The 13,946-nt window shown below is 44.5% G+C and overlaps 1 protein-coding gene across 5 annotated transcripts in view; it reads right to left on the bottom strand.

Annotated features, from left to right (window-relative positions):
• Positions 1-3,348, bottom strand: part of EVI5L (ecotropic viral integration site 5 like) — a 51,326-nt gene extending 47,978 nt beyond the window's left edge. For 2 of the 5 annotated variants that reach the window (XM_081845970.1, XM_081845968.1), the window contains exon 1: positions 3,047-3,348. The gene's annotated coding sequence lies outside the window, so the exon portion shown is untranslated. The remainder of the gene's footprint in view (positions 1-3,046) is intronic. The other 3 variants (XM_081845971.1, XM_081845973.1, XM_081845972.1) reach the window with 2 other exon arrangements.
• Positions 3,349-13,946: the final 10,598 nt, after the last annotated feature.

Consider the following 13,946-nt stretch of genomic DNA (forward strand, 5'->3'; position numbering starts at 1 on the left):
ATAACACTACACTAAAACCATGGCCTTGTGTGAATGAACAAATTTGTGGATTCTCAAGGAGAAGAATTGTGATTGCTTTGCTCGTCCTGCAGTTCTGCTAGTGCAATACAGCTGTGAGCACAACCATGGTTTGGCTTAGTGTTAAATCATGAGCCTGGGGTTGGATGTATGTGATAAGCCATAGAACAAACACTGGCTACAGCCTGTGGTTTGTCTCAAGTGAGATAAACCATGAGTCCAGGTTTGGACATATTAAACCAAACTATGACTTGACTCCAGGTAGTGCAGCAGCAAGAAGAAGAAGAAGAAGGAGCAGCAACATGACCATGATGTTCTCTCCAGGAATCTACACATTTGCTCAGTCATACCAAGCCATGGTCAGACTAAGCAAAATGTACGAACTGGGTTTGTGTCTAAAAACATGAACTCCTGTAAAGTAACATTTTGGGCTGGGAACTATTATTTTCCCAGAGTTTTGTGCAACTGCTACCGCAACAGAGAACTGCTACCTAACCCAACTTTCTGGAAAACTGTTACTTCTTCGCCATGCCAATTCAGTATACCCATAAGTGCTAACAAACAGGACAAATATGCTTTGAATAAGTAGACTAATTGTAACTAACGATAAGGTAGGAAGGTTAGCAACCCACTTTCTTTCTAGAACCAAATACCCTGTGAATGTCAAAATGATATTTGAACCAGCTCTTAGTTTCTAAAAGGCTCTTATATCCCAAGTACATTGTATTTAGAGAGAAATCACTCTTTTCTGTTTCAGCTGTGAAAGCACCAAATTGCTGACATCAAGACTGAAGAGGTTAAATATTAAATCTTAAGGGCACCCAAGGGCCGAAATTCCAAACATCCATTCACTCTTAAGCTTAGCAAGCAACATCTACTTACCCCCCACATGTTAAAACTCTAACTCAGACAATACATTCTTATCATTTCTATTTTCCTTGGCTAAGAGATTCTATACCAAAGAAGCAATTCATGAGCCAGTATCAGCAAGGAAAACAACTTTTTAAACACCGTATTAGTATCCAAGAGGTTCTCACTGATAGAGCTTCTGAAGAGACATAGCTAACAGGTACTTAATGACTGGCAATTTGGACCTCTTTCTCTCAGTACAGAGTCAACTCCCCCCCCCCCCAGGCAAGCCATAGCAGCAGTTTGCACCCATGCATACATTCATTCTTGCTTCATTTGAGACACACTGTTTGGAAACAGTTCCCCCATTGTTTAAGCTGTAACACTGGACTTCCAACTACAGCTAAAAACAAATGCCTAATACTATTAAGAAAGCTTCCCACTGGTACTTGATGGTATGCGGGCAAGTAGAACAGCAGTACTTTCTTTAGGATCCGATTAATGCAAAGACAGCGAGGCCCTGGAAACCAAAAGTACAATTTCAAATATCTACTGCCCTGATGTTCAGCTTAGTTATTTGCTTTCCCAAACTCAAAACAATACAGCTACAGCAAAGAGCAAAAACAAAAGCTTATATTCACAATGCTCGCCATTCTGGACAAATAAATTACACTGACTATTAAATAAATAACAGGCATTAACACCAAAGCCAAACATACGTGGTAATCTTCCAACGAAAAGCAGTTGGCAGCAAATCATAGAAAAACTGTATCAAGATGGACAAAGTGCCCTTGGTTGATTTCTATTGTATAAAAACTGCCCACTGTTAACAACTGGGCAATGACAGCCCACATCCTGGGTGAATTTAATTAAGACCTTGAAAATGTCAAAGTCACCAGCCTACAAATCAGCATTCATACAGAGATAGAATTTGATGGAAATGGCGGAAAGAGTAAAGGTGGCACATTACTGGGAATCGTAAGCAGCTAATGCCATTCTAAAAGGGGCAACACAAAGTCCTTATCCAGCAGAGAAAGAGAGTCACTGGGGTTGCCAGACTAGATTGCTGTTTTCTTTAACCTTTAAGCTGGTTGCAGTTTCTAAAAAGATACGCCCTCCCCTTAAGGAAGCCTGCCAGTCAACATTTTTATCACTAAGAACTTTGTAGGACAGAAGATGGGAGCATCCTTAGTTCTTGGGCAGGAAAGGTACTGTCTCTCTTCACTGACCACAAAGGTTGGCAGAAAAGGAAGCACGCAATGGGGGCTGCACACAGAGCATCCATGTCCCTGAGCCGTTTGACAAGACCTGGTTGGGCCAGAAAACAATTAACAAAACAAAGGAGATCTATCTTGTCCACAGACCTTGGTTCAAGCCATTGATCAGCTGCAAACATACTAGGTACCTTACTTAGCAAGTTCAGCCTCAGTGCCTGTCTAAAAAGGACAGCAGCAATGAGTTCATTGTGGAAATAGGAAGGGTTGCACAACACTTTGTACGTTCAAAGTGAGTGATAAATGGCAATTGTTGATGTGCCTAAGGGAAAGGAAGAGCAAACCACTTCTTAGTTGGCAGTCCACAGAGAAGGATAAGTCACTACTTCAGGGTGTAGGCACAGTGGAGGACACACCTTCGGGGTTTGGAAAGTAAATATATTCTCTCCCCAACCACAGCCTCTGGGAGAACCCTCTTCTTCCCCCTTGGCAACAGGGGGCAAGGAGAAAGCATTCTCATTTCATGGCCTGCCCAGAGCCTGTAGACAGAAGACTGTCACTGCAACCCGAGAAAATTCAAGTGTCCCAAGACATTTAGGCCAAGTGCTCCAACACAGCTAAGGCAGATGGACTCAGGCCCTGCCTACAGGGCGCAAGGAGGGGAGGGGGAAGAGAAGAGTGAGACCCCCTTAGACCCCTCTGGGGCTGCATAGAAAAGCCCTCGAATAAGGAGGGAGGAGGCTTCTCCTGCGTTACATGGGAGGAAGGAGACAGAAAACAAACTACCGGGTCAGCGGCGGAGGAGGGAGGGGCGGGAATGAGGAGAGGTGGGGGGGGGCGCCGAGCCCCCGCCCGTCCTCCCCTAGACGGTGCTTTGCGCTCTTGGGCGAGAAGATGCCCAGGCTTCCGAGCAGGAGAAGGGGGTCTCCCGAGGGGCTGCCAGGGAAGCGCCCCGGCCCTCCTACCTGCGGGGCCGGCATTGCCAGGGCCATTGCGGCTCCTTCTCCTCCTGCTCAGGGAGGCGGGGGTCCTGAGCCTCCAGGCCCGGCCTCGACGGCCGCCGCCTCCCCGTCTAGCGGCACATGCAGCAGCGCAGAGGCAGAGGCAACCACGCCGGGAGCCGCAGCGGCCATGGAGGAGCTGCTGCGGGTGGCGGCGGCGGCGGCGGCGAGGGAGGAGCCAGCGGAGCGGTCGCCCCGGCCGCCTCCCGCCTCCTCCTCCCGCGGCAGCCCAGATCCAGGGATGGATGGACGGACGGGCAGACTGACTGGCAAGGCGACTCCACCTCCTTTTCCCTATGGCTGGCCAATTCTGCACCGGGCGCCCCGCGCTCGGCACCCGCCTACCCGGGCGCGTCGTCCAATGGAAAGCCGGGTTTCGCCAGGGAAGCGGATCCTGCGCTCGCTGCTCTCCCGCTCGCCTGCCCGCCCCTCTTCAGCAGCTGCTGCTCATAGAGCGATCAGGGATGGGGCTGCGGCCGTAGCAGCGGCGAGAGAGGAAGGAAGCCCTGGAAGGGGCGGGGAGGCTGGATGCACTATCTCTCTCTCTATATATATATCTATATATCTATATATGGACGGCGATGAACCTGCATCGCTCTCTGACGGCCAATAGCAGAACCGTGTGAATTAAGAGGTGGTTAGGAGCGCTGGCGGGGGATCTACCTGAGTGACAAAACCACCAGCCAATGAGGTTTAACAAGGGCAGCTCCGCGTTATCCCTTCGCACGGTCGACGTCTAGAATGATGGAGGGATGGATGCAACCAGAACCTTGGCTTAGTCTCCTTCGCCGCCGCCCCCCCCCCGCCTCCATAATCCAGCCCCCAGCCACGAGCCTCCGTTTCTAAACATTACCAGTAGATGATTGCGGCAGCACGACAAGTAACGGCACGCCCAAATTTCTCATTCAAATGAGTTAGGATGAAGCTTTCTTTCAGGTTTCCCTAGGCGATACTGATTAAATAGGTCCCCTTTGGGGACAAAAACGGCGATTTGCACCCAGTAATGGGCAGGGAGAGAGTGGGAATATAAGGAAACCGCCTTACCTCGATTGGTTCATATAGCTCAGCAATTGGCTACTCCTACCTCGAAATGCCAGGAATTGCACCTGGGACCTTTTGTATGCAAACCAGCCAGGTGCTCTACTCGTTTGTGGGTAGCAACAGGGTGCCTTCCAGATGTTTTGGACTGCTCCAAGCCATAATGGTCACTGTCCACAATATAGTGTTATGGGTTTGGGCGGGGGTGGGGGAGAGTTGAAACCCTTCTAACCCCTACACCCAGCAAGGGTTAAAATGTAAGACTAGCTTTCCGAACCCCTGGATCCAGCAAATGTTAAGATAACCCAGGCTAGCTTCCTGTGTTGAGATGATTGCCTGGGTCATGAGCCATTCAGAGAACAAAGGAAAAGGAGCTCTGTGCTAGACAGCCCACCCTCAACTCAGAGATAGTTAGAAAGACAAAAGAGTTTGAAGTATAGTTTCTTGGGCTGTGATGTGAACCAGAGGAAAAGCAATAAGAGAGAGAGAGGGAGAGAGAATCGGAGTCAGAGCACTATGTTTGATTTCTCTGTCTTGCAAGAGTTGTCAAGTCTTCTATTCATTGATCATGTGGGGGGAGGGATAGTTTTATTTTTCCAATGAACCAATATCAGTCTTTTGTCAGAAGTGATGGGGTGGAGAGTCAATCTATACTGACCCGTTGACAAACCCCATATAGTTGGTATATAGTTTAAATAATATTATCATCTGGAGGCATTATGCTGTGATTGGTGCACGTATGCAATATTGTCATGGATGCTTGGGGTTGTGTGACAGTGCTGTCTTACTGGAACCGCTATCATTTTCTGGGAGCGCATAGAACCCTGACTAATCTACATCATTATCTCATTGACTCTAATGGGCCGCCAGTAATGGGCTGCAAGGAGAATATACAGGACACAAAACTCAGAAGATTTGTGAGCGGATGTGATTACGTTTCAAAATGATAATAACAACGGACTGTTAGGGATGTAGTAAATTACAAGAAGAAGAATAAAGCTAACAAAGATTAAAAGAAAGCAGCAAAGCACTACAGTTATAGTAAATTGCAATGTGAATATGAGTCAGCAGTGAGAGGCTGTCACAAAAAAGAAGAAGACAAATGCCATCTGGGATGGTATGAAGAGAACCATATGCAAGGCAACGAGGGAAACAGTCCTCTGCTGCTCTGTACTGATTAAGTACCAGCTGTAATACTATGTCCCTATTTGGTCATCATTTTTAAGAAGGATACAAAATCGAGGAAAACCATAAAGATGGTTAAGAACAAAAGGGAAAATAGATTAGCAAGTATAGATTACAGAAAAGAAGACTGAAAAGACATGATATTGCCACAGTTTTTGAATCTCTAAAAAGTTGACGTGAAGAAGAAGAAAAAGAACGACTTGCTCCTGCTTGCAGCTTCCATGGGCATTTGGTTGACCACTGTGAGAACAGGACGCTGGATTAGATAGGCCTTTGGTCTGATCCAGCAGGGATCTTCTTATGTACTTATGTTCGGCCATGGCTCTTCAATGCCTTAAGCAGATTCTCTAGGGTATCAAGCCTCACCTGCTACCCAATTATTTTAACTGGGGATGAAACCTGGGGTCTTCTGCATCAAATCATGTGCAGTGCCTCTAAGCTATGACCCCTGTTCTTGCTGCTGTAAACCTAGGGTGGATCTACACATGGGGGGGAAAATGCTATAAATAAGTCATAAATCAAATCATTACAGTGGTACCTCTGATTTCGTACTTAATTCATTTCAGAGGTCCGTTCTTAATCTGAAACTGTTCTTAACCTGAAGCACCACTTTAGCTAATGGGGCCTTCTGCTGCCGCCACGCGATTTCTGTTCTCACCCTGAAGCAAAGTTCTTAACCCGAGGTACTATTGCTGGGTTAGTGGAGTCTGTAACCTGAAGCATATGTAACCTGAAGCATATGTAACCCGAGGTACCACTGTATGGTATGTAAGTTTTACCCTATGTAAAACTGTATAGAAAAGTAAGTTTTACCCTATGTAAAACTGTATAGAAAAGTTTTGTGCTCTACAGCACCATCTGGTGTTGCATGTTTAGAATGCATTTAAAACACTGGTGTGTGGTTTTTTTTTTACTAATGTAGCTGAGTCCCTACTGCCAAATTTTTATTTCAAAGATTCTGATATGTGGGTGAGTATGGGGCAGAGTTAATAGTAAAAGCTTTATTTTAGCTGATGGCTGGTGCTAGCTGACCCCAGCCTTAAGATTCTAGTGCTTGATGAAGGAATTGCACAAGGAATTGGGGATAAGAAAAGTCTCCATAGCTGCTGCTGCTGCCACCGCCGCCACCAAAGTGATGCATTGTTTTGCTGCTACCCACCCTGCCTCCCTAGGCTCAACAGAAACATTGAGGATGTCCATGGAAGGAAGCGCAGGCACACCCCCTGCTGTGTCTTCTGCGGCAGTGTATGAAATGGTCAGGAGCTGGGACTGAGCTCAACAAACTTGGCTCTTTAGTGCAAATGCGTGGGCTACAGCATTCAAGCATGCACACGATGTGAAAACGAAGGTGCTGATTTATGCTCAAATATTCTGGCACCCGGCCCCAAATTCTGACTTGTGCATTCTGAAAAATATTTGGCAACTGGCTCAGAAGTAAGCGGGGGAGGGAGGAGGAATGGCATGGCTGGCTTGGCATAGTTTCTCACTCCACCCCAATCAGTCTCTTCCACTCAGTGTCTTTCTCAGCACTTCCAACTCCACCAAGTCAGCGTGACTCTTTTTGTGAACTCGTTGAACAAGGTGAAACTCTGGGAATGACAGGCATGGCCAAAAGGGGGGCTCATAGTTCTCGACTGATAAATATGAAACATCCCCATATATGCAAAACCATGTGAGCAGGTGAAGGGAGCTATACTGCTAGTATTAATTCCCAAAAGACAATTCAAATCAGCACCAAGAAAACCCAGTATTTCTGATTAAATCTTCTGATTTAATTTGGACATTTGTTATGTTTGCTAAGAGTGTGGAATGCTACAAGTATTGCTGCGTTTTATGGGATGCAAACATTGTAATATTTCATAGTAGATACTGGCATCAGTTGTAGCTACTGTGGTGCCTTTCAGGACACAAGGTCCTGTACCAAGAGAATATTGCTTGGAGACATAAATATCTCCATCCCTGAAGATCTGATGGGAGTTAGTTGCGCTCCCTTGCAACAGGAAGATAGTCAATTAAAATAAAATTCTACAGGACAGTATACCAGCACTCAGCAGAAGTAAAATCTATTTTCACACAATAAAATCTACCATGTGCCTCTAGACTGCTAGTATTCTTCAAGAGGCAGGGACGCAGGTGGGGCAGTAGTCTAAACCACTGAGCCTCTTGGGTTTGCCGATTGGAAGGTTGGTGGTTCAAATCTGCACGACGGGGTGAGTTCCCATTGCTTTGTCCCAGCTTCTGCGCATCTAGCAGTTTGAAAGCATGCCACTGCAAGTAGATAAATAGGTACCACTGTGATGGGAAGGTAAATGGCATTTCCATGCGCCATGATGTTCTGTTACACCACAAGTGGTTTAGTCCCGCTGGCCACATGACCCGGAAAGCTGTCTGTGGACAAACACCAGCTCGCCATAGCGCTGCACCCCATAGTCATCTTTTACTGTCCAGGACTCCTTTACCTTTTTACACTTTTTATTCTTCAGGAAGGATTAAAGTGCTTTTTGGGGAAACTTAGGTTTTTGCAATTAAAATGGATTAAAATGCTCTGACTCTTTAGCACAAGTATGGGGAAACTTCAGCCCTCCAGATGTTGCTGAACTATAATTCCCATCACCCCTTGCCAAGGGCCAAGCTTGCTAGTGCTGATGGGCATTTTAATTCAGTGACATCTAGAGGGCTGAAGGTTCCTCAAACCTGCCCTAACACAACAAACCCCCTTTTAAAATGAAGCATACTTTTTGCTGTTAGGGAATGAAACACATTGAAAAGTGTGGAATGAGCAAATTATTAACAAGAAGACTTGTAAACACCTCACAATGCAGTTCAGGATGAATGCTCAGTAAATAGGCCATCTGGAGGAGCATATAGTATATGGTAAAGTCAAGTAGATGCAGAAGCTTTTAGTTATGTAGCACCAACCAGTGACAATGTCTCTGCTGGCCACTGGAGTCACGCCTGCAGAAGTACAGTAGTACAGTCATCGGGAACAGCAGTGTGCTTTGTCACGATTGCCACCCAGAGTAATTGGTCATGGAGTTGGGGAGGGGCTATGATCGCTAGTGCAAATGAAAAACAGAGACACAGGCGTATCACAGAAACAGCTATCATTGTTAGCCTGTAGATGGTGCACTTTATTTTCCAGCAACTTCTAGCTGTAACTGTGGAACCATGACAAACGATGAGTGACATGTTGTTAGCCTAAATCATAAAAATAACTTTCCTAACTACTTCTAATTGTGTTTTTACCAAATTATAATATTCTTTATTTGAGAAGATTTCCCTCAGTTATCACATTGGCTCTCTGATAACTCCTAGACATTTCTAAATCAACTCTCTTCAAATCGTAACATACTGTACAGTGCAAACCTAACCATGTCTCCTCAGAAGTAAATCCTGTTGAATTTAGTGGGGCTTATTCCCATGTAAGTGTGTTAGGATTGCATCTTAAGCAGGACTTGTGGACCTTGAACATATGCTCAAGAAGACATAAGGCTTAGCCTTTTTACAAAACCACCACATATGGAAAAGGTGCCTTCTTTTTCTTTACACTTCCAGCAATTATTGGATTCTGATTTATACATTTTTGCTAGTTTACTAGGTGTCAGGTACCATCTATAAATCATTTTCATAAAATTCTCTTCTATCCCATAACACGCCTTAAACTGTAAATCTACATTCCACAATCATTCCCATGCTGCCATTTCAATTTTATGTCCTATAATCCATTGCCCAGTGTATCATGGATGATTTGATTTGTTCATCTTTTGTCTGCCATCCTAGTAGCATCGTATTCATTTTTGACATCACTTCAACATTATCGCCCAGCAGGTCTCTTTCTGACTGAGAGCTTTGGCTCATAAAACCCAACCTTTGTCAAACTTAAATAATTCATTAAGTTGATAGTATTGTAACCAACTCATCAAGCTTTCTGCTACATCTTCAAATTTAATCTCATCGCCTTCTTCTGTTAAGAGCAGGGGTCAGTACACTTTTTCAGCAGGGGGCCGGTCCACTGTCCCTCAGATCTTGTGGGGGGCCAGACTATATTTTGAAAAATAAAAATGAACCAATTCCTATGCCCCTAGAGATGCATTTTAAATAAAAGCACACATTCTACTCATGTAAAAACACCCGGCAGGCCCCAGAAATAACCCAGAGATGCATTTTAAATAAAAGGACACATTCTACTCATGTAAAAACACACTGATTCCTGGACAGTCTGCGGGCCAGATTTAGAAAGCGATTGGGCTAGATCTGGCCCCCGGGCCTTAGTTTGCCTACTCCATGGTTAAGAGGTTTCTATACTGTATGTTCTCCTGCCAACCTAGCAGTTCAAAAGCATGTCAAAGTGCAAGTAGATAAATAGGTACCACTCCGGCGGGAAGGTAAACGGCGTTTCCGTGTGCTGCTCTGGTTCGCCAGAAGCGGCTTAGTCATGCTGGCCACACGACCGCGAAGCTGTACGCTGGCTCCCTCGGCCAATAAAGCGAGATGAGCACCGCAACCCAGAGTCGTTCGCGACTGGACCTAATGGTCAGGGGTCCCTCTGCCTTTACCTTTATACTGTATGTTACCCAATTGAACTGTTTTTGTTCGCTTCGTGTCTCTTCCTTGTATTCAGTCACTTTTCTACCAGTTAGTTGAAAGGTTCCAAACAACATGATTAATGGCACTGATTGTCAGTATTGTATTATTATCTTGCACCACTTTTATCAGTTTAAATAAGAGATATGCCCAATTAGTTTTGCCTTGCAATGCTGAATAGATGTATCATGCTATATCCAGTGTGAGCTCAGCCTGGGAGGAGAAACACCTACAATTAGAAAACCCAAGGAAAATGGCAAATACACTTAAACTCTGTCAGTACCCACCAATTAGGGATTGTGCCAGTGATGCTGCCCACATACTGCCGACATGGGGGGGGGGTAGCCAATGAACTCAGAGTGATGGGGAGACACCTCTAGCACAACCCTGCATCACTGCAAACCCACAACATGCGAGACAAAGCGACAGTGTCCCAACTCCATCAGCACCAAGGTGGCACAGCCAGCAGAGACACCACTACTGTCAATTCCCAATCAGAACTCCAGGCAGGAGTTCAAATGCTCCTCACAACCACTAGTTTGTGTGTGTTATGAGCAAAACATGCAAAGGAACAAAAAAGAATACACTATGCAGCAGCCACATAGCTCCCTAAGGAAAGGAGCACACATAAGCCTCTTGGGGGGAAAAGGTTCAACACTTATCAAAATCATATACTGCTGGAGATACAGTGAGACTGAGGGTACCTTCTATCATATGTGGTGGACCTGTAAAAGAGTAAAAGAGTATTGGGAAATAATTCATAATGAATTGAAAAAAAAAATGTTTAAAAGTACTTTCCCCCCCCAAAAAACCCCCCAAAAACCCCAGAGCCCTTTTTGTTGGGGATAATTCAGACGGAAATTCCCAGGTGTCAAAAAATGTTATTTATGTATGCCACTACTGCAGCCCTTGTTTTGTTAGCCCCCCAAATGGAAAATGAGCAAAGTCCCAACTAAAGAAGAATGGCAACTTAAACTGATGGAATATGCGCAGCTTGCAGACCTAACATAGAATAAGAGAACAAGAAGAACAAACATATGTTTAAAGAAGACTGGAAAATGTTTATTGAATATGTGGAGCAAAATTGTGTACCCCTGAAAATGTTGGCAGCATTAAGATAAATTCAAGTGTAAATAAGTTTTGAATGATGTAATAATGGAATACTGAATGGTTTAGTTTATGTAAAATATGCCAGGGATTTATGTTATGCAAAATGAACCATGGAAAGAGAAGGAGGGAAGTCACTGATATTTTAAGGTTGTTTATATGAGTATTCTAAATTGTAAGACAGAAAATTTAATAAATATATATAGAGAGAGAGAGTCTGTGCTTGATTGCTTGAGAGTCTTTCATAGGCATCTTGTTGTGGGAAGCAGAATGTTGGACATGGGTGGGTCTTTGGTCAAGTAGAAGCGATTGCCACAATTATCCATCAGTCAAATATATTCTGTTCCTCTTGCATCCATCTAACTAACAGTGCACTCTTGACATATACTGCTGCTAAGGTCAAGGGATGCATCAGCACGTTTGGTGCCATTGGGGCTGCAGGCATCAGCAGAAAATTCCATATAAGTTCCTAATACCCCATAATGACCCAACAAAAGCGGAAGCTACATTTGTCCCAAAAGACTGTGTTAGTTTCTGTTTCTCACTGAGCAGCTGCTTGCAGTCACAGGACTGTTTACATTCTGGAGTCCAGATACTGTTGGATTCTCACAGGAAAGGGAGATGGGATGTGACATTACTGGTTTCCTGTTTCCTTTGTTCTTTCGTTTTCTTTGTTTAGCTGCTCTCTGCTTCTCATAGAGAGAACATGTATATTTCTTTGCTCTTTGCATAGCTTAGGAATAAAGCACAGCAATGTAGCCCATACCTGCCTCATTCTTCCGTTGTGGACTTTGTTGTTTTAATGCTCTGCTGGGCTCAAAGGAAGATAAGCCATATCAGCTCGGACAACCGGAGCTGAAATTTCAATATGAGCCAGGGCGGTCGTCCTCTTATATACCGGCTGGGATTGACAAGGCATCTGACCCTCACCTGAATCTCATAACTCTCCTGGCAGGTGATTTGGTCTGCAGCCACAGTGTGAAAATAAAGGATGAGATTGCCCACCAGATACCAGGCACTCTACTATTCAAATTAGGCTCCAGTGTTTTTGTTACAATCCCCTTTTCAATTAAGTAATCAATTTTAATCTAGAATTTAAATTCTCAAAACTTTCTTACTTGTTAATTCGAGCAAGTAAACTATTGTTTTCACTTCATTACAGACAGTATTTCTACCTGCAACGCACTTGAGCAAACCTGCTCCCCTTCCTTTCACAGATATTTTGTTGCCATTTGCAACTGTAGCTGCCTCTGATTTGTTGTTGTTTAGTCGTGTCCGACTCTTCGTGACCCCATGGACCAGAGCACGCCAGGCACTCCTGTCTTCCACTGCCTCCCACAGTTTGGCCAGACACATGTTTGTAGCGTTGAGAACACAGTCCAACCATCTCGTCCTCTGTCGTCCCCTTCTCCTTGTGCCCTCCATCTTTCCCTACATCAGGGTCTTTTCCAGTGAGTCTTCTCTTCTCATGAGGTGGCCAAAGTATTGGAGTCTCAGCTTCAGGACCTGTCCTTCCAGTGAGCACTCAGGGCTGATTTCCTGAAGAATGGATACGTTTGATCTTCTTGCAGTCCATGTGACTCTCAAGTGTCTCCTCCAGCACCATAATTCAAAAGCATCAATTCTTCGGCGATCAGCCTTCTTGATGGTCCAGCTCTCACTTCCATACATCACTACTGGGAAAACCATGGCTTTAACTATATGGACCTTTGTTGGCAAGGTGATGTCTCTGCTTTTTAAGATACTGTCTAGGTTTGCCATCGCCTTTCTCCCAAGGAGCAGGCGTCTTTTAATTTCGTGACTGCTGTCACCATCTGCAGTGATCATGGAGCCCAAGAAAGTAAAATCTCTCACTGCCTCCATTTCTTCCCCTTCTATTTGCCGGGAGGTGATAGGACCAGTGGCCATGATCTTCGTTTTTTTGATGTTGAGCTTCAGACCATATTTTGCGGTCTCCTCTTTCACCCTCATTAAAAGGTTCTTTAATTCCTCCTCACTTTCTGCCATCAAGGTTGTGTCACCTGCATATCTGAGGTTGTTGATATTTTTTCCAGCAATCTTAATTCCAGTTTGGGATTCATCCAGTCCAGCCTTTCACATGATGAATTCTGCATATAAGTTAAATAAGCAGGGAGACAATATACAGCCTTGCCGTACTCCTTTCCCAATTTTGAACCAATCAGTTGTTCCATATCCAGTTCTAACTGTAGCTTCTTGTCCCACATAGAGATTTCTCAGGAGACAGATGAGGTGATCAGGCACTCCCATTTCTTTAAGAACTTGTCATAGTTTGCTGTGGTCGACACAGTCAAAGGCTTTTGCATAGTCAATGAAGCAGAAGTAGATGTCTTTCTGGAACCCTCTAGCTTTCTCCATAATCCAGCGCATGTTTGCAATTTGGTCTCTGGTTCCTCTGCCCCTTCAAAATCCAGCTTGCACATTTAACTCTTTGGGGAAGTAATTAGCATCACACATCACGTGCATGGAAGTTGCCAAACCAATTAACCAACTAGAAGGATTACTGTTAATAGTAGCAGTTTTCCTATAACTTGATATTGCTGGATAGTTTTGATGAACTGCAAAAGCATTTTTAGTTTGCTTTCTGTTGCCACCCTGGAACTTTTCTTTATTAGTGCTGCTTTGTTTTGTACGATTCCTTGCAAATGAAGGAAAACAACTTTCTGCTTGTATATGTTGATAATATAATTTTGGCTACTGAGAACAAACAAGATTCTACAAAAACAAATTGGGCGCAGGCCTGGCCAGGACATAGGCATCCTGACTGTGACAAAGGTGACCTGTGTGCTAGTTTGCTTTGGGACGTCACTCGTTTTCCATTTTTGGGCTAATGAAACACAGGCCATGGTAGTGGCATTCATAAATATCCTTTTTTGACATCTGGTAATTTCCGTCTGAATTATCCCCAACAAAAAGGACTCTGGTTGTTGTT

This window comes from Podarcis erhardii, assembly GCF_964252035.2.
Source record: "Podarcis erhardii genome assembly, chromosome: 2".
Taxonomy (NCBI): Eukaryota; Metazoa; Chordata; class Lepidosauria; order Squamata; family Lacertidae; genus Podarcis; species Podarcis erhardii.